Genomic DNA, 21,719 nt, shown 5'->3' on the forward strand with positions numbered 1-21,719 from the left:
GGCCCAAAACGTCACCGAAGCTTTACTGCTGGAGTTGCGTCGCAACGATGGCGCAGCTCCATCAATGCTCTGGGGTACCCTATCTCCCCAATGCTGGGTCAAGCCGTACGTCTGCTTCAAGCAGGTGCAGGGTTTGTGTGACGCATCATTGTCCTAAAGGTGACTGATTGATATTTTGTAGATTTCCCTCAGCCACTATTAGGATGTGTTCCAGCGCAGGAATGCCCTCCCTTGCGCCGGAACGCCCCCTGATGGCGCAGGGCTTTATAACGGGATGCATCTCCCAAATGCGTCACGTTGTTATAATATTATACGCCGCACCATGGCGCCCTTTTTTGTTTAGCTGCTGCGTCACAAAAGTCACGCAAGAACGGCGCAAAAGAGCCGCAAGGGCTTAAATCTGCCCCTTCCTTTGTAACCCTGACAATAAGAAAAATAGTGGCGGTGGATTGATAGTTTGACTATTTAAATGACTGGTAATGTAGCAGGCAACTGTTAGTGTTGTCACTGATCTGACTGAAATCACAATGGAGTTTGTCTGTCACTTTGCGTCTTGCCTGCGGACTGCTGCCTGCCAGTCCTAGGTGAACGTTTCAGTACTTTGTTTAGTGAGTTACGTGACTTTCGAAGTCACAGGTCCGCAAATAAATGAAAAGTAACCATAATCAATATAATTTCGCAGAAATATTTTGTTATTGTTCTTTTGAAATGTTTGATTTGGTTGACATTGACAAGCAATAATCATCCATGTTTTCTGTTCTTTCTTTCATGTTGTATGTCAGCTCCCCCCAGGGGCGAGAGGAGGACACAGGAGCAGCAGGCGGCGGATGCTGTTCATCAACAGGGCCAGGATCGGGCAGGCGAGGGCTCCTCTGCTGGCCCCAGTAAGTTTTCATTTTAGACTAGTACCTATTTTTCCTAGCGTTCCTCATTTGACTTTTTTCAAAATTGTCTTTGCTCTTCTTGTAGACTGTATCTAAATTCTTATCCTGCCTCTACTATGACTCCCCGTGGTATTACTAGATTATTCTTATTAGTCTGTCTGTGTAGCTAACTAAGATTGCACGGTTGGCGAAACTCCCATGATTCTAGTCAGCAATAGCTCTATCAACTTAGTGCAGTCCTCTGGGATTGTCCATAATGTCTTTTGAAGTGTTCTATCTGGACTCATGCTTGCAAAAATTGCAAAACCTTTCGCTCAGTCACTCTAGTCTGGACCAAAAAACACAGATTGTATTTAAGTTTAAAAGCTTTATTAAAAGTAAACACATTTATTAAAATGAAGTCATAATAAAACTAAACGTTTAACTGATAATGGAAAAGTGGTTAGTGCTGACGATTAATTGAAGACATTTCTTGTGGTCGAGCCGAGCTCTCACCTGGTTTCAACTTGATCTTGTTGTTAGAAGTCCATCTTCTGTCTGTGTGGAGAAAAATGGTGCGTGTTAAAAAAACAGCCTTCATCAGTTGTGCCAAAAAGTGCAGCAAGACAACCTTCCCTGGAAAAAGGGACATTTTTTTTAACTTTAACGTAGACAGTCACAAATTACATTGTTTTCACATGTCTTCATTCCTAGACCAAATACTAGTGACTAGTGAGTGCTTTATTCTAACATTCTTAAATGTACTTTGTAGGTGGAACATCTGGTGGCGGGGCCAGTGTGGAGGTGGTGGTGCTCGACACGGAGGCGGAGGGCGATTCTTCAGGGGAGGAGGCGGCGGCGGCAGCTGTGAGAGTTGAGACGGTGGTGGTGGCGGCCAGAGGTAAGCTCTTATATATTCCTTACTTATTGAGATTGAAGACTAGCTGGGAAGGCAAGAATATGAGATGCATGGCTGGGTGAATGATGAAGCAATGATGGGTGGAAGGACAACAGCCTGGGTGGGTGACACAGAAACTGTATGTGTCCATATACCTGGATCATGCTACTATCTGACTCTTAGATAGGATATGTGTATCTAGAGCAGGGGTACTCCTAGTACGGCCCGCGGGCCGGTGGTGGCCCGGCAAGCCTTCGTTGGCGGTGCGCAGACCTTGCAGACAATCACTGCTCCCCCGGCCCCCACAGAGCAGAGGCTTTTTTGTATTTCACCTGTTAGCGCCCCTGCATCTCCACTCTGACAATCACTGCTCCCCCGGCCCCCACAGAGCAGAGTGGAAATGCAAGGCCACAAAGAGGTGAAATAGAACAAAGCCTCTGCTCTGTGGGGCCGGGCAAGCAGTGATTGTCAGGGTGGAGAAGCAGGGGAGCTAAAACAAACAAAGCCTCAATAATATGTTAATGGTCTTTTAAAGACCTGTTAAGTACTTTGGTGTTGTTGTCTGTGTGTGCGCGTTGAGGAAGCGGTCTCAACCCGGGCTGAAGGCTGACACAGATAGACACACACACAGTGAGATGACAGAGGGGGAGGGAGAGGGAGGGCAGGAGGGAGAGAGAGATGGAGGGAGGGCAGGAGGGAGAGCAGGAGGGAGAGAGATGTATGTAAATGCTGGGTCTGGTGGCTCAGTGGATGAGGGCATCTGCTGCAGGGACCTGTGTGCAACCTCATGGTCACAAGTTATCGTTTTGCTTTAGCCCCGCCCCCTCTGACTCCGCCCCCACCAGTGCGGCCCTCGGCCCCAAACTACACTGTAAATGTAGCCCCTGAGAGAAAGTTTGTGAGTACCCATGATCTAGAGAGAGTAACTTTGAAGAGCATGTAACACTGCACCCGCACGTCCGTTCCAGTGTAGGAAAGGCAAGGAAAAGAACTTTTAATTTTGTCCAAATACTACCATAAATAGTAGCAGTAGTTTGTATTGCAAGCACTGCATAGATCCGGTTATTATGGTGGCCACTCCCTACCTCTCTTAATAAGTTTAGTAGTACTCAGTCATTCATGTGTGGATGTATCACTGGTCACTCAATAAAAAGCAAAGCACCTAAAGTCATCCCATATATAAGCAAAAACATCCCATGTGAAGTGATAGATAATCAGATTATTTATCTTCTTCAATTTTCCATTTCTAGTACTCATTTCCACTGTAGGGTGAAAGTTAAATTAATTAAGCAGTAGCCCTTGAGTTGTAACAGAGTATTCTCAGTGCCACCCGTAATAGAAAAGTAAGAGATTCACCACCTGCATGTACTGGACGGGTACAGTAACGCAACGGCAACGCAAGTCTAGGTCACTCCTCATGGCGTGCGTCTCTTTTTCTCGGGTGCAAGTTTACCGCGCTGGCATTATGCCGGCTTGCAGAAAATAACGTACCAATTTTCCAAAACAAGAGATAAGAAGAAGAATAAGACTGGTGTACTTTCATAGTCGACTCCAATGGAAGTCCACAGTGCTCGTAGAATTTGTTCCTTAAACTCCCACTAATGTTAGAGCAAGGATGAAGAAGTGTGAGGTTAGATAGATACTGGCCTCAATAGTTATGTAATGCGCTTGCAAGTTGCTAGTTGTACTGCAACACAAATTTCTGCTGAATGATTGAGTTAATCTAAAAGAGCATTGGTTACAGACTATGTCTTTCTTTCTTCATATAGGTTCTCCTTCCAAACGGACAAGGAGGAAGGAGCTGGCTAGAGCGGCCCGGCAACGGAGGATCGAGGCCACTGTTGCGGAATATCGGCGGCTGGTGGCCCTGGAGGACGTGGAAAGTGTGCAGTCGACAACTACAACAACGTCGTCTGCATCGGCCTCCGTGGCCCCACGGGCTGCCACCCAGCACAGTGGTCCACCCAGACTGAGCCGGGCTGCCAAAGGCAAACACCACCACCGAGCAGCAAGGCCAACTGCTGCCTCTCACAGGCATTGCACCTGAAAGGCAGTGAAGGCACGCCTGCGCCGCACCACCCTGATGGTGTCCCGCCTTCAGCAGGAGCTCGCCTTGCTCCGCGAGGAGCATGATGCCCTGGCCCAAAAAGTTAACAGCATCCACCCATAGTGTCCCTTGCCCCTTTTTTAGAGACTTTTGGGGGGTGGGAATTGGGAGTTGGGTTTTTGGGGACTTTTGAAGGACAATCGTTGGGGTTAGGGAGGGTCTTGCGGGAGATTATTTTGTTAGGGATATAAATATACTTTTTCAAACTTTATCTGAGCATACCTGTTTTTTACTGCTTGCCTGGTGGGTGGGGGTTTAACGTTGACTGTTTTCCTGAAAGTTTAGTTCCATTTTCTTCCTTTAAGTGTAAATGCCCAAATGTTTTCAACACTAAGTGCCTCTCACAGACTAAGTGAAGTGAATCCAAGAGTCCTAGGACTTTAGTAGTACTACCTTCAGTCTCTCGTCTCTCGTACTAATACTCCATTATACCCCCAAACCACCAAACGCTTATCTTACCTGTAATTTGTGTTTGAAAGTAGGGCTAGACCCAGGGCTGGCTCCACGGGAAACACCGAATAACGTTGGCAATCTTGGTCGGATAAAATTTCCTCATAGCGGTGGTACTAGTGGTGTGACACAGTGGCAGTTGCATGCCTATGAAAAAAAAGAAAATGAAATCTGGTTTGTCCTCCTGAGCAATTCAACGGTACAACTGAGAATATAGCATGTGACAGAAGTACAGTAGAGCAGTGCCACATTGTAGCCTAACAAATGGTAAAGTATAACTACTAATTCGGTTGAAGTTCTTTCACATTAGCAATGGTTCTTTGTCAAGCAGAGTAAGAATATATCATCGACAACTGTGGAAAGAAAGAATGCGACAGTACAGGGCCTGTGTGGAATTATTGATAACGATATTCAACATAAGGTCTCTGTAGCCAGATACCCGAGAGCCTTGCTGGTCACTATAAATCCATTCACAACAACACTCAATGGGGTTGGTCTGGAAGGTGTCAGGTTTACTCCCCGTGATCCAGTCGATGCAAATATGGTTCCACCTCCAAATGTCACCAACACCCAGAAGTGTAAACACAGGGTGTTCGAGGCATTAGGCGGGGGAGAAAAATAACAAACTAAAATAAAAAATGTGGGATGGGTAAAGGTAGGGTCAGCAGGGAAAGGATACCTGTAACAGAAGACAAGACAGGCATCAGTGAAGTGCTGTCCTAACATACAAGGGTACTCTCATATAGTCTCACTAAATAGTCTGCAAGTCTCCCGCCTACTCATGGGAAATGTAGTTTCATAGTACGGTAGGCGCTTAGGGGCTGCGTAACCTGACAGAAGGTATAGTAGATAGAAAAGGAGAAATTGCTTTTTTCTAGGTGTCCCCTCACTCACCAGGGTTGCCCCTTGGTGACATGCTTCATCATTGGGGCCATCCCAGTCCTCTACGGCCTGGGGCGTGCTGCGACTTGCGAATTACGTAGGAGCACTTACAAATGACTATGTGTGGTGCAGATGTGATAGTGGAGTGGACTAAGTGATGTGTTAAGGGATCAATGTAGAAGCCGAGAGAGAGCCAAGAAATGCAGTCACAGTCAGAGAAAAAGGCAAGGGATACTGTATCTATGTGGTTGTAGTGGTCCTGTTGGAAGTGGTAAGTAAGTTGCCCGCAGAAAAAAAAATCCTCCTATTAGCGGCACTCCTCCATTGCAGCCGACGCTTCGTCCATCGATGTTGGTCACCAGAAGACACCCTGTCCACTGCCTGCCTGATGCTGAATTGTGGCTCGCTACTGTAAAGCCTGACTCCATCCTTTTTTCCCCATTGCAGAGACTGAAACCCGGCCTGTAATTATTCAACGAAAAACAGGAAGTGATATAATATTACAACACCACTGATAAATAAATATAAGGTATGTAGGCTGTGGAGTGCAAAAAGTCACAATTTGTTTTTCCTAGTAGACAGTACAATGTTTTTGAAAGTGCGTACTCTGAGTCACCTTTTGAAGGATAAATAAGTATGGGCAAATTAATGTAGCGGATCTTGCCCCTCAAGCTAGGTGTACTGTAAACTGTGTTTTAGAACAAAATTAGATCTTCCTAGCAGTGCTCCCACCCAGACCCTTACTAAAGCCAGTCGCAAAAATGTAGAAGACCCCCAATCGAATCTCAAAAAACGAGGCCTAGCAGAAAACTGGTGACAAAACTTACTTTGAAAGTAAAAGTAGGCCGAAGTACCCTAATTACCCATTACCCACCGTGGATTGCATTCAAACCACTTGCAAGCAACCAAGCAAAAGTAGCCATAGCCAGCATCGCTCCAAGACTCGAAATCCCCCCCACTCAAACACATGCAATAGAAATACTGCTAACCCTAACGAACCCTAAGTTAAGAATAGTGGCAAAGGCTTTCTTTAACTATGCCAAATCCCCCCTTTCCCACCATGGATTTTCTTCAAATGACTTGCAACCAAAATTACACATTCTCACGAGTGCTCTAAGACCCCAGAACTCAGTTTGAAAAATCTAGAACACCCCGAAACACATGCAATCCTGCTGCTAGGGCTAACCCTAACGAACCCTAAGTTACAAAAAGTGCCAAAACTAAAGGCTTTTCCGCGCGGATTTTGTCCCAACCACTTCTACCCGGTATTAGACCTTCCCAGGAATGCCCCAAGACCCGGCAACCCACCCGCCAAGAAGCGTAACACCCCCAAACAGGCCAAAAGCAAAATCTCATACTTGCAATCATTCTGGGCCTTCGGTCCAAACGCGCTGCGTAGCTAGGCCATAAGTCGGGGTTGGCACGACGGATTTCCTGAAAAGCAAATGCAATCAAGATTAGAGTGTCCCAGCAGTGCTCCCAGACCACGAAACTCACCCGCAAACAGACGGAACCCCCCCTAAGAGCACCTCAAAGGCAAGCAAGTCATCAAAAACACAAAAAAAATTCCGCCTGGGATTTGGTCCAAAACACTTTTATCCGGTATTAGAGCTTCCCAGCAATGGCCCTAGAGCCGTCAACCCAGGAGAAAACGAGTAGAAGACCCCCAAACAGCCAAAGAGCAAAAGTACAAAAATGGGGACTTAGTCAATTTTTCACAAATTTCCCAAATCACTCCGGGCGCGCTCTGCAGCTAGGCCCTAAGTCCCCTCTGCCACCATGGATTTGCTTCAAACCTCTTGCAAAGTAAAGTATATATAGCCAGCAGTGCTCCCAGACCACGAAACTCACCCACAAACACCAGGAAGCCCCCCAAACAGGCCCCCGAAAACGCTACATAGAGCAAAATGTCAGAAATAGCCAAAAAAAATCGGCCTGGATTTTGTCCCAACCACTTCTACCCGGTATTAGACCTTCCCAGGAATGCCCCAAGACCCGGCAACCCACCCGCCAAGAAGCATAACACCCCCAAACAGGCCAAAAGCAAAATCTCATACTTGCAATATTTCTGGGCCTTCGGTCCAAACGCGCTGCGTAGATAGGCCATAAGTCGGGGTTGGCACGACGGATTTCCTGAAAAGCAAATGCAATCAAGATTAGAGTGTCCCAGCAGTGCTCCCAGACCACGAAACTCACCCACAAACACCAGGAAGCCCCCCAAACAGGCCCCCGAAAACGCTACATAGAGCAAAATGTCAGAAATAGACAAAAAAAAATCGGCCTGGATTTTGTCCCAACCACTTCTACCCGGTATTAGACCTTCCCAGGAATGCCCCAAGACCTGTCAACCCACCCGCCAAGAAGCATAACACCCCCAAACAGGCCAAAAGCAAAATCTCATACTTGCAATATTTCTGGGCCTTCGGTCCAAACGCGCTGCGTAGCTAGGCCATAAGTCGGGGTTGGCATGACGGATTTCCTGAAAAGCAAATGCAATCAAGATTAGAGTGTCCCAGCAGTGCTCCCAGACCACGAAACTCACCCACAAACACCAGGAAGCCCCCCAAACAGACCCCCGAAAACGCTACATAGAGCAAAATGTCAGAAATAGCCAAAAAAAAAATCGGCCTGGATTTTGTCCCAACCACTTCTACCCGGTATTAGACCTTCCCAGGAATGCCCCAAGACCCGTCAACCCACCCGCCAAGAAGCATAACACCCCCAAACAGGCCAAAAGCAAAATCTCATACTTGCAATATTTCTGGGCCTTCGGTCCAAACGCGCTGCGTAGATAGGCCATAAGTCGGGGTTGGCACGACGGATTTCCTGAAAAGCAAATGCAATCAAGATTAGAGTGTCCCAGCAGTGCTCCCAGACCACGAAACTCACCCACAAACACCAGGAAGCCCCCCAAACAGGCCCCCGAAAACGCTACATAGAGCAAAATGTCAGAAATAGACAAAAAAAAATCGGCCTGGATTTTGTCCCAACCACTTCTACCCGGTATTAGACCTTCCCAGGAATGCCCCAAGACCCGTCAACCCACCCGCCAAGAAGCATAACACCCCCAAACAGGCCAAAAGCAAAATCTCATACTTTCAATATTTCTGGGCCTTCGGTCCAAACGCGCTGCGTAGCTAGGCCATAAGTCGGGGTTGGCACGACGGATTTCCTGAAAAGCAAATGCAATCAAGATTAGAGTGTCCCAGCAGTGCTCCCAGACCACGAAACTCACCCGCAAACAGACGGAACCCCCCCTAAGAGCACCTCAAAGGCAAGCAAGTCATCAAAAACACAAAAAAATTTCCGCCTCGGATTTGGTCCAAACCACTTTTAGTGCTTCCCAGCAATGGCCCCAGACCCGTCAACTCACCTGCAAAGAGGTAGAACAACACCCCCACAAGTGCTGAGTCTTTCTTCATTGGGCGTAAACCAGCCCTCTGCTTTGATGGAAATAGGAGTCTGGAGGAGGAGGATAGAGGAGCATGTTCTTCTGAACTTGTGAACCTGAGGAATGCAGACTGCGGCACCTTCAAATAAATTAGCAAACAAGTGAAGACAGTTCTGCTGATGGGCTTGTTTTTGTGATTATCTGATTAAAGTTTGAATTATATTAACTGTGCACAACAAAGAAAGACAGACACACAGGAATAAAAGTGAATAAGGATGAAAAAGAAAGTTATTGATTCGTTGTCTCATTTTCAGGGCTCGAAGTCGGTATCACGGTCCAGGAATAAGAATAAGGCTTCGTCATCATACTCTGCAAATTCAGGCAGGGTGAGCTCAGTGTCACCTGACAGAGTAGAAATTCCCTCATCTATGTTGCTGTCCACCTCCTCTTCATCCGGCACGCTCTCTCGTACTCTGAAATCTGGTGGTATGAGGTGCTGATTCATCTTGATCATTGTTAACCTCTCCACATTTTTGGGCGAGAGGCGGCTCCGTTTGGGAGTTACAATCCCACCAGCCGCACTGAAAACCCGTTCAGAAGACACGCTTGCGAGTGGGCAAGACAAGTAGTTTAAAGCCAGGTTGGTGAGCTGTGGCCACAATTCTTTTTTCCCATGGCAATACGCCAATGGGTCAGAATTAACATAGACCTCTGTTGAGTCATTCAGATAGTCCTTCACCATCGACTCAAGGTCCTCATCCAAGGTTCCTCCACTTTGCTTAGCTCTTGCTGTGCCTCTGACCTTTTGAGAACCAAACCCACGCAGAGCTAGCCAATCCTCTTCAGCCTCCAATGTTTCTGTTGTCTTTCGTGCAGATGATCCGGTTGCCGGTGTCTTTAACGGCTGAGAGGTCACTTGTGCCACAGCCACAGGTGCAGAAGTGGATTGTTTTGACTGGGGATGGCCTGCTGATGTACTGCCATTTCCTTCAATTTCCAGCCGTTCTGTTTCAAACTTCTTGGCTGACAAGGCTAGCCAACGTTTGTACTTTAGAACATGTTCATCATCAAAAGGAAAGAATGCTTGGCCTGCCAGCGCCTTTTTGTAGCGTGGATCCAGAATAGTAGCACAAATGTAATGCTGTTCTGAGTGGATCTTTTTAAGACGTTCATCACCTTGTAGGAGCTCTAATAATTGCTCGGCCAGAAGCAAAGAGTCTTGGTTTTTATCTTTTCTAAACACAGAACACACCTCCTTCAGTTGGTCCTCCAGCATGTACAACAATGGGATAGCTTTTCCCAAATGAGAGTCCTCCTTGCTGACTGCACGCGTGAAGAACTCAAAAGGACGAAGCATGCGTGTCAGGCTTTCAACTATGTTCCATTGCGGCCCACCCATCCTCAGCTCCTCTGCACCCTCTTTAAAGAAATATTGATCGAGTTCCGTATACTGCTCATACAGACGCTCAAGCATGTAGAAGGTTGAGTTCCAACGTGTTACCACCTCCTGGATGAGTGCTTTCACTGGCATTTGATGTTGATATAGCAGGCTCCTCAGCTGCTTCCGGGCCTTAAAAGAATGGCTGAAATGCTTGCACATTTTTCGGCAGGTGTCCAATACACCGTACGCTGCACTGCCTTTATTACCCAAGAATTTTTGGACAACCAGGTTTATACAGTGCGCCAAACACGGCACTCTGAAATAGTAACCGTCCCTCATGGCCTTAACTATATTGGAGCCATTGTCCGTGGAAACATAACCAACCTTGCGTTTTAGTGGGGACAGCCAGTTAAGGACCTTTGTGTTAAAGACATCCAAAATGTTTTCTGCTGTGTGACGTTTCTCCAAACCAAACATGGATAGTGTTGCATGTTTCCGAGCACCTTTAAAAACAATGTTAGTGTCAACACCTGAGTTTAGCTTTGCTTTAGCCCCTGAAAAAGAGACCCAGTGTGCAGTGATGCACATGTAATCAGCGCCTGCGCCACTGGTCCACATGTCTGTTGTCAGATGTATAGTGTGAACAGCACTCTTCTGCAAAGCTGCCCCAATCACCTTCAGAACATCTTCATGTAGTGCTGGAACCGCAACTCGTGCAAAATAGAACCGGCTAGGAACCTTCCATTTAGGGCAGAGCGCTGTCACTAATTCTAGAAAACCAACCCCTTCTACAAAAGAAAAAGGGAGAAGGTCCAGAGCTAGCATTTTAGCCAGCTTAGTGTTATACAGACGGGTCATTGGGTGGTTGCGTTCATATTGCGCTTCTGTAAACAACATCTTTTTAATGTTGCCCTGGACCAAGGATTTACGGGATGATGATGATCTCTTCGACCCAGTTACGCTCGCTGATGAACTTTTCCGCATTGATGTCTCACTCTCTCCCACACTCTTAGTGTGGCTCCCATGGGGTGTGCTGCTGACAGGGGAACTGGGTTTAAGTGAAGTGTTTGAATCGTCTTCTACCTCCTCGTCATCACCAGATGAAAAAACAACGTTTTCATTGCGTGCAATTGCGGCTTCCTTGATCGTGTGTAGGTGCGCAAACCATTGGACATCGTGCGTTCTCCTAAGATGACCTCTCTGGCCTCCGGTACCATAGTTGGAACCCAACTTACCACGACTAACTCGAAGCTTACAAATGCTACAAATGGCTATGTTTTCATTTTTTGGGCAAACACTAAAGAAGTCCCAAACTGGAGACTTGAAATGTCTTCGGGGGGCAGAGGAGGCGGCGATACTGGTGGTGGTGGTCCTGTTGCTAATGCCAGATGAAGTGGAGGATGTGGATTGCCGAACTTCAGTACGTTTTGCACTTTCACCACCACGAATTGAGGTCGAGGACGAGGTGGGTACCTTCTTGCGAGGAAGAAATATGGAAGCGGTAGGTTTTGGTGTACTACTTAACTCCAAATCTAATGATTCCATTTCCATTGCCTCCTCGCCGACATCATCATCACGCTCAGCAGCTTCTCGGGATAGGGTCAAAATGTCTCTTTGCTGCATGCCCGGTGGGGCTGCAGTGACCTTTGTGATGACTGGCTCGTCGTCATCGTGAGAGGCTTCATCACCAGCAGTATCTGTCACTTCTTGTTGAGCCTCATCACACTCCATAGGTTTGAGTTTTTGGACGACCTTCCTTTTACGCTTAGGTACCGGTGTCAGATCATGGTGTGCCTCACTGTCAGACCGCAGTTGTGGTTCCCAAGACAGATCACTTGCATCAGAAGGAGGTGGGCTTGAAGAAGATGTAGACACCCCCCTTGATCTTTTCCTTGCTAGGGATGTGAAAGACAATGAATGATCATCAGGAGGAGTGGCTTCCAATGATACCTCGGCTTCATTGTCGATTTCCAAATGTGCCCCTACTTCGGGAGGAACAAGTATTGTGGGCACTTGTGAACCTCCATGCACCTTTGCTTGCGCATCTCCTTTTGCTGCCTCTCCTTCCACATGTACTTGGGCGTGTACTTGCACATGGTGTTGTTGTTGCGGCTGTGGTTGTTCAACACTTGTCAGATGAGTTACAACAACCTGTGTTGATTCAGGGACATTGCTGCTACTTTCTTGCGATGAGCCAACATCACTGGTCGATGGTGATTGGAGAAGTACACTGACTGCCTCTGAAGCACTCAAGGGCTTTGACTTAAGTTGGCGTGGTGGTGGAGGCACTGAACCCAATGGAGCAGGGGTGCTGCTCCCAGCTTGGTCCCCAGCAGATCCTGCTGCTGCAGGCGTACTTTTTTTTTTGCTCCCAAAAAAAGTGGCGGGTGGCACACCAGCCTCCTTGGTAACTTGCTTCTTCTGCTCCTTACTAGCAACTTTCTTGCTAGAGGAGCTACGGAGAACTTTCTTTGGGGGCGGGGCCATCTTCTTCAGAGCAGGTCAGACAGCAGGCCGCAGTTGCACGAATTGTAGAGTTGTCTGAGGCCAGACGTGACGTCGCGTGACGTTATGCTGCACACACACACCGCTGCAGGACTTCTTCCAGGCACTGGTGGTTCTCTTGAGTCTTGTGCACCTAAAAAAAATGGAAGACAGAGGAACATCAGTTCAGTTATAGAGCACCAAAAAATTGAAAAACACTGCAAAATCAGCACAATCCCAATCCATCCATGCCCTCCATAATGTTTAAATTCAAGACAACCCACAGAAAGACTAGGCCCATGCAAGACTCACTACCCCTGGGCATAAATAAAGGTTGAAAAGTAGGCAAAATGGTTGGAGGCCTAACAACAAAGCCTGCATTTAAAATGGCCACTTGCCTGCCAGCACATGGCCAGTGCCTGTAGCTGCACTCAAAATGGCCACCAGCCACATGGCATGTCCCTCCCCATGAACACCCCCAAAAATCGAAAAACACTGCAAAATCAGCACAATCCCATTCCATCCATGGCCTCCATGATGTTTAAATTCAAGACAGCCCACAGAAAGACTAGGCCCATGCTAGACTCAAATACCCCTGGTGAAAAGGCCACAAGTACAGGCCCAAAAATCGAAAAACACTGCAAAATCAGCACAATCCCATTCAATCCATGGCCTCCATGATGTTTAAATTCAAGACAACCCACAGAAATACTAGGCCCATGCAAGACTCACTACCCCTGGGCATAAATAAAGGTTGAAAAGTAGGCAAAATGGTTGGAGGCCTAACAACAAAGCCTGCATTCAAAATGGCCACTTGCCTGCCAGCACATGGCCAGTGCCTGTAGCTGCACTCAAAATGGCCACCAGCCACATGGCATGTCCCTCCCCATGAACACCCCCAAAAATCGAAAAACACTGCAAAATCAGCACAATCCCATTCCATCCATGGCCTCCATGATGTTTAAATTCAAGACAGCCCACAGAAAGACTAGGCCCATGCTAGACTCAAATACCCCTGGTGAAAAGGCCACAAGTACAGGCCCAAAAATCGAAAAACACTGCAAAATCAGCACAATCCCATTCCATCCATGGCCTCCATGATGTTTAAATTCAAGACAGCCCACAGAAAGACTAGGCCCATGCTAGACTCAAATACCCCTGGTGAAAAGGCCACAAGTACAGGCCCAAAAATCGAAAAACACTGCAAAATCAGCACAATCCCATTCAATCCATGGCCTCCATGATGTTTAAATTCAAGACAACCCACAGAAATACTAGGCCCATGCAAGACTCACTACCCCTGGGCATAAATAAAGGTTGAAAAGTAGGCAAAATGGTTGGAGGCCTAACAACAAAGCCTGCATTCAAAATGGCCACTTGCCTGCCAGCACATGGCCAGTGCCTGTAGCTGCACTCAAAATGGCCACCAGCCACATGGCATGTCCCTCCCCATGGACACCCCCAAAAATCGAAAAACACTGCAAAATCAGCACAATCCCATTCAATCCATGGCCTCCATGATGTTTAAATTCAAGACAACCCACAGAAAGACTAGGCCCATGCAAGACTCACTACCCCAGGGCATAAATAAAGGTTGAAAAGTAGGCAAAATGGTTGGAGGCCTAACAACAAAGCCTGCATTCAAAATGGCCACTTGCCTGCCAGCACATGGCCAGTGCCTGTAGCTGCACTCAAAATGGCCACCAGCCACATGGCATGTCCCTCCCCATGAACACCCCCAAAAATCGAAAAACACTGCAAAATCAGCACAATCCCATTCCATCCATGGCCTCCATGATGTTTAAATTCAAGACAGCCCACAGAAAGACTAGGCCCATGCTAGACTCAAATACCCCTGGTGAAAAGGCCACAAGTACAGGCCCAAAAATCGAAAAAACACTGCAAAATCAGCACAATGCCATTCCATCCATGGCCTCCATGATGTTTAAATTCAAGACAGCCCACAGAAAGACTAGGCCCATGCTAGACTCAAATACCCCTGGTGAAAAGCCCACAAGTACAGGCCCAAAAATCGAAAAACACTGCAAAATCAGCACAATCCCATTCAATCCATGGCCTCCATGATGTTTAAATTCAAGACAACCCACAGAAATACTAGGCCCATGCAAGACTCACTACCCCTGGGCATAAATAAAGGTTGAAAAGTAGGCAAAATGGTTGGAGGCCTAACAACAAAGCCTGCATTCAAAATGGCCACTTGCCTGCCAGCACATGGCCAGTGCCTGTAGCTGCACTCAAAATGGCCACCAGCCACATGGCATGTCCCTCCCCATGAACACCCCCAAAAATCGAAAAACACTGCAAAATCAGCACAATCCCATTCAATCCATGGCCTCCATGATGTTTAAATTCAAGACAACCCACAGAAAGACTAGGCCCATGCAAGACTCACTACCCCTGGGCATAAATAAAGGTTGAAAAGTAGGCAAAATGGTTGGAGGCCTAACAACAAAGCCTGCATTCAAAATGGCCACTTGCCTGCCAGCACATGGCCAGTGCCTGTAGCTGCACTCAAAATGGCCACCAGCCACATGGCATGTCCCTCCCCATGAACACCCCCAAAAATCGAAAAACACTGCAAAATCAGCACAATCCCATTCCATCCATGGCCTCCATGATGTTTAAATTCAAGACAGCCCACAGAAAGACTAGGCCCATGCTAGACTCAAATACCCCTGGTGAAAAGGCCACAAGTACAGGCCCAAAAAACGAAAATCACTGAAAAATCTGCACAATCCCATTCCATCCATGGCCTCCATGATGTTTAAATTCAAGACAACCCACAGAAATACTAGGCCCATGCAAGACTCACTACCCCTGGGCATAAATAAAGGTTGAAAAGTAGGCAAAATGGTTGGAGGCCTAACAACAAAGCCTGCATTCAAAATGGCCACTTGCCTGCCAGCACATGGCCAGTGCCTGTAGCTGCACTCAAAATGGCCACCAGCCACATGGCATGTCCCTCCCCATGAACACCCCCAAAAATCGAAAAACACTGCAAAATCAGCACAATCCCATTCCATCCATGGCCTCCATGATGTTTAAATTCAAGACAGCCCACAGAAAGACTAGGCCCATGCTAGACTCAAATACCCCTGGTGAAAAGGCCACAAGTACAGGCCCAAAAAACGAAAATCACTGAAAAATCTGCACAATCCCATTCCATCCATGGCCTCCATGATGTTTAAATTCAAGACAACCCACAGAAATACTAGGCCCATGCAAGACTCACTACCCCTGGGCATAAATAAAGGTTGAAAAGTAGGCAAAATGGTTGGAGGCCTAACAACAAAGCCTGCATTCAAAATGGCCACTTGCCTGCCAGCACATGGCCAGTGCCTGTAGCTGCACTCAAAATGGCCACCAGCCACATGGCATGTCCCTCCCCATGAACACCCCCAAAAATCGAAAAACACTGCAAAATCAGCACAATCCCATTCCATCCATGGCCTCCATGATGTTTAAATTCAAGACAGCCCACAGAAAGACTAGGCCCATGCTAGACTCAAATACCCCTGGTGAAAAGGCCACAAGTACAGGCCCAAAAAACGAAAATCACTGAAAAATCTGCACAATCCCATTCCATCCATGGCCTCCATGATGTTTAAATTCAAGACAGCCCACAGAAAGACTAGGCCCATGCACCACTCACTACCCCTGGTCAAGGCCCCAACAACTGGTCAAAAATCGAAAAACACAGAAAAATCAGCACAATCCCAATTCATCTATGGCCTCCATGATGTTTAAGTTCAAGACAACCCACAGAAAGAATCAGTCCACCCACCACTGAGTACCCCTGGGCAAAAGGCCCCAAAACAGCCCAAAAATCGAAAATTCCAAAATTTTAGTTGCAGCAACTGTAATGCCCCAAACAAACTTACTTGTAAAATTTCTAATCCAACAGTGATCCAAAGAAAGTCAAAAAGGCCTCAAATCCAAAGATCCAGCAGCATCCACAAAAAGTAATCCTTCCAGCTCCACATCCAGATGAAAAGTGACCAGGAGATGGACAAAGCACTGGGAGGAGCCTGCTGAACAGGAACAGGAAGTTGAAGACTATGGGGCACTTCCTTCCTCCCACCCCCCTGCCCCCCTCCCCAAAATGGACTCCTCGCTAAAAAAGTGCAGGCAAATGTCAAACTAAGGAGTTATTCACATAAAAATCATCATTTCTAGAAGGTTTATGCTGCTTGCTGGTGGATTTCTTGTGCAGAATTGCAAATTTATATTTTCGCGCGCCGCATCTCAAATCTCGCAATTGCGAAGTACCGCGAGACGTGATCTCGCCGTACTCGCGTTGACAAACTATCGCTGGCAAGCCGCGATGACGTAATCGCGCTCGCCAATTCCCGCGGGATCACACAGCAAGATCCAAAATGGCGCAGCACTCGCAAACTATCGAAAAAAACAACTCGGCAAACGATGATAAACGCCGCGCGCCGCAAAAATTGTATCACCAACGCCGCGCGCCGCCAAAAAAATCCGCTGCGTGCGAATTTGCGGATTTTGCGGGAAATCCGCAAATCTCGCGGATTGCGGATTTCCCGAAAATCCGCAAAATCCGCGAGCGTAACGGATTTTCCGCCCATGCTTAATTACAACACATAGTACCCTTACACTATCCAACACTTACCCTACTGTTGCACCCCCTGGAGTTAGAATAGTAATTTTTACCCCTACACTATCCAACACTTACCCTACAGTTGCACCCCCTGGAGTTAGAATAGTAATTTTTACCCCTACACTATCCAACACGTACCCTACTGTTGCACCCCCCTGGAGTTAGAATAGTAATTTTTACCCCTACACTATCCAACACTTACCCTACTGTTGCACCCCCTGGAGTTAGAATAGTAATTTTTACCCCTACACTATCCAATACTTACCTCACATGCAATGTAATGTTATGCGTTGTAATGGTATGTGTTGTAAAGGTAGTATGCGATGTAATGGAATGCGTTGTAAAGGCAGTTTTTAAAAATTCGTTGTAAATGCATGCATTGTGATGGAATGTGTTGTAATGGATGTTGCATTGTAAAAAATGCGTTGTAAAGGTATGCGTTGTAAAAGTATGCGTTGTAACATCATACATCCACCCTTGCATCATGGAGCAAGGGTGCCTGCGTTGCATGCAGGATTGTAGGATTGCAGGAAGGAGGACCTTCCTGCAAAAAACAATCCTAGTAGCCTTTTTCCTCCTGCGTGTGCTGCAGAATGCAGAATGCAGGACACATAGAAAGAGGGAAAAACAAGGAGAAATAAAGATATTTCTCCTTGTTGAGGCTCCACTGGGGAGGATTATGGTTTTGGCGCATCCCCAGGTTTACATGGTGTTGTATGTCTGGGTATGCATTAAATGCATGGGTGTTGCGTGGAATCACCCACCCCAATCCCCATGGACTGCCTACTTAGCGCAGAGTATGTCAACACAATGATTTGTGCTGCATTACCCTACTCCATATCTATGAGGAAATTTTCAAAGGCCTGCAAAGTGACTTTTTTGTGACCTCATAAATATGATTTGGTGGTTTGTGCCACCTTTGCATCACAGAATGTAACGCAACGGTGGCGCAATGCCCCTAATTGTGTAGGAACAGTGATGAAAATGATGTGAAACTTTCAGAATAACCATGCCTGCTGCTGAGCATCTTATGTGCACAAAGTAATAAACATCATGATACCTTCAGTGTCACCATCAGGTTGAGCAAGTCCATGTAAGCATAATGTACTACTGGGCTTGTGCACCAGAATGATGGGTGCCAAACACTGTGAACTCTATATTTCTTGAATAATTCTATGAGTCAACACTTTTTATAATTCTTCCTTATGTTCTTTTCGTTAACCTAACTATACCCTACAGACCTAATTAACCGGCTTTGCATTGTGGTTCAATATGTTTCTGTCAATGGAAACCCTTTCTGAGTTTATACCTGAATATTTCTGGTAATATGTTTTCACATTACCCCGTTTCTCTCCGCCTGCATTTACATTCTTTCCCTTTTTCAAGATTGTTGGCATGTGGGGATCTGGTCTGGGTAGTCGTGATCTAAAATACTGATCAGCTCATCTTCACATACTCACCCATCTCACCAGATATGATTCAACCCAGGCACCATAAAGTGGCTGCTTCTCCACTGCCTTTAAAATAGAAATTTCTGTAAAAGTTGCTCAACCAATCAAGATCTAACAGGGATGGAAGGACTCTTTATTAGTGTCAAAACTCAGATTGGTTAACAGCATACAGCCACTAACCTTCAGGAAGAAATCCAGCAGGGACCAATTCCACCCCGTAATACCGCTCCAAAGAAGCTGTAAACTCCTCCATGGCTGGACAGCACGCAAGGGAAAGGGGAAAAGGAATAAAATAACAAAAGGCAGCGGTCCTCTACTTTGAATGCCTTTCCAAACTTCGATACTGAGCGACCCTTCTCCTGGAAGAATTTCACAGCCCTTGGAGATATCCTGTACATGGAAGAAAGGACAGCAACTACTTCCATCAGACTAACAATGATGTCCTAGATACAGTACCAACTCCCTCTTTTTCCAAAGATATACCTACTCTCCATACCCCAGAAACTGAATAGGATATTAGGTGGGCTGTGAGTGAGGAATAATCAGAAATCTCAGGAACCCTGAGAGTATTATAGGAGTGATTGTTGCTCTCTCCCTTATAGTGCGCTCAGCCGTACGTTACCAGTGTCTTTCTCTCCTCCACAAAATAAGGGGGTTGTAACAGAAGAAAACACAAATAGTCCAACCGTGCTGTGATAAGACTCATGCGGTGAAAAACAGTGTCATTCTAAAAAAACATAAAAGGGCAAAACAGTCCAACACCCTTCATCTGTACGGAAAGGAAGCACGTAGGAATTCAGAAGTGGCGTTGTTGAAAGGACCAATGCTCATCTCCTGGGAGCGATCCCTATTACAAAGCGGAAGCGTGTGGCCCAAATGCAATCTTCTAGCTTGCTTCTTAATGTTTCAGTGTTCCAGCGTAGAATATACAAAAAAAGCAAACGAAAGACAGAAAACAAACGGAAGCTCTCAAGTCCTGTGAAAGATCCTAAAGATAGTTGGGCTCCCCCCGTGGAGCAAGGCAAGGGGAAAGAACAAACTTCAAGGCTGCAGGTAGAACTCCCTGAAAATGCTCATACAGAGCGAAGATACTCCGAATCCACGGAGCTCTGCATACCGGCAGTAGCAAGGTGGGGCTCCTTCCTTTGGATGATGTTCCACTCGAGCATGAGGTCTCTGATCCTATGGAGCATGGTGAATCTTCTCTGGACTGCATTGTTCACTAACTACTTCCAGGACAGAGGCTCAGAAGAAAATTGTCAAGCACTGGTGTGTCCTGAGGGAAGGGCTTATAAAGCAGCCTTGTTTCCCTGGGAACACCCGGCGATTGTCCTGAGGCATGTTGGGACTTGACGTGTTCCGGTCCTCGTCCGTATTATCCACGGAGGATCATGACAATTAAAGTATGGTTGAAAATTCTGCTCCATCAGCAGAATTTTGCCTACCCCACGTTCCGCTTGGACCACCGAGTTCCAGCAAAACACTGTAAAACAACCACAAGCCAGAATTTTTTCTTGTGCTAGGCTCTCCAATGTTAAGTTGGTGAGTGACAATTTGTGCCCCTTAGAGTGCTTTTCAGGCACTTGAGCGCCAACTCAAGACATTTCTCAATGCAGGCGGTTGCTGCAGGTCCCGATCCTTCATGTTTTGCAAGCTTTTGCTTGTGTAGAAAATCTACTCCTGCAGCAGAAAGGAGTGTCCTCTTGTGCACATGGTAGTGCTGTTCTCACTGTAAAAACACGGAACAAACTCTCAGTGCTCAAATTAGTGTGACATACAAATTCCATCCGCTTGAGGAATTGTCCGGAGTTAAAACCCTGCAAGTTCTGCCCACACCTACTCTTTCTGAGTGCATCAAAATGTGAAATGGTTTCCAATTCACTTTTTCTGCGCCAAGTCACATTTTTGCTGTCATAACACAGTCTCAGTTTCCACTAGAGAAGCTCAGGCACCACAAAGTAAAAACTAAAAATGTATTTTTGCATTTTTGATTGACAAAGAGAAATATTAAGAAATGACATCTGCCTGCTGGGATGTTCTCAATAATTACGTATGCAGCACATTATAAGGAAATGGACCTTTGACCTGATCGCCTTCCCCACACTTTTTAGTGGATTTTACTGATGTTATATAGACTCTAACACTAGGGAACTACCATCCAGCATCTACTTGATGTGATCTGACCCCTACAAGCATGTTTGGATCGGTTAACTACTGATTAGCATATTTGACATATCTATACATATTTAGTATATAATACCAAGTGTTTTCAGGGGCTGTAAGCTAAATGTCACCAGTGGACTGCAATAATTATTCTGCCACCAAAAAAATCGCAATACAAAGCATGTCTTCAGGCCTGATTCTGCAGTCTGAGAGTGCAGTTTTTCCACTGCAAATTCGACCTAGCAAATTAAGCCTTTTGCTAGGCCTAAACCTTCCTTTTCAAAACTTATAGGTCACCCCTAAGGTAGGCCCTATAGTCCATTGGTAAGGGGCTGGTGTTTAAAAAGTAGGATATTTGTACTTATGTTTTACATGTTCTGCCCGTGAGAAATCTCCAAAGCTATTTTTCCCTGTGGCAAGGCTGGCTCTTCCGTAGAAAAGTACAGGGTTACATTATAGCACCTTATAATGCATACATTCAGTTAGGGATTAGTTTAAACAGTGGTTCAATGACTCAAAGGAATGGGAATTTTAACTCCAATATGATAGTAGCTTCAGATTTTAAATGACTATTATGAAACTGCGACTTTTAGAAAGCTGGCATTTTCCTGCCAAAAGCCTCTAATAGCCATTTCAGAGACAAACCTCAACTGTCAACTGGAAGCCTAGTGGCAGTTGTGAATTGCTTTCATGAAAGGGAACAAAATGGCCTTGGCTAGGAGGAGGTGAGACCTCCTCCTGACAGAATGGTCTTTGTTATGTGCCCACCAACTGTACAAGCTTCAAAGGGGCAGCCCCTCTTGCAGGCAGCTGTAACTCACGCCTAGGCCTGCCATTGTCCATGTATCCAGCGTGGCACCAATCCCAGTGGGAAAAAATAACTGTCCCAGAACTGGTTTTGCATGGGGTGTTCCTCATTTCCATGGACACTCCACAGGGGTGTGCCCAGAGCTATGACCAAGGTAAGACAAATTCTGTATGATGGAGTTTACCGGAACAGGGCACTG

At 46.3% G+C, this 21,719-nt stretch overlaps 1 long non-coding RNA gene across 1 annotated transcript; it reads left to right on the plus strand.

Moving 5' to 3' along the window:
* Window positions 1-778: 778 nt before the first annotated feature.
* On the plus strand, window positions 779-3,683 carry LOC147707799 (uncharacterized). Its single transcript, XR_015296472.1, has 3 exons — window positions 779-884; window positions 1,636-1,764; window positions 3,531-3,683. It is a non-coding gene; the product is annotated as an uncharacterized LOC147707799 (long non-coding RNA).
* Window positions 3,684-21,719: the final 18,036 nt, after the last annotated feature.

Source organism: Lissotriton vulgaris, chromosome 6 (genome assembly GCF_964263255.1).
Source record: "Lissotriton vulgaris chromosome 6, aLisVul1.2, whole genome shotgun sequence".
Classification (NCBI taxonomy): Eukaryota; Metazoa; Chordata; class Amphibia; order Caudata; family Salamandridae; genus Lissotriton; species Lissotriton vulgaris.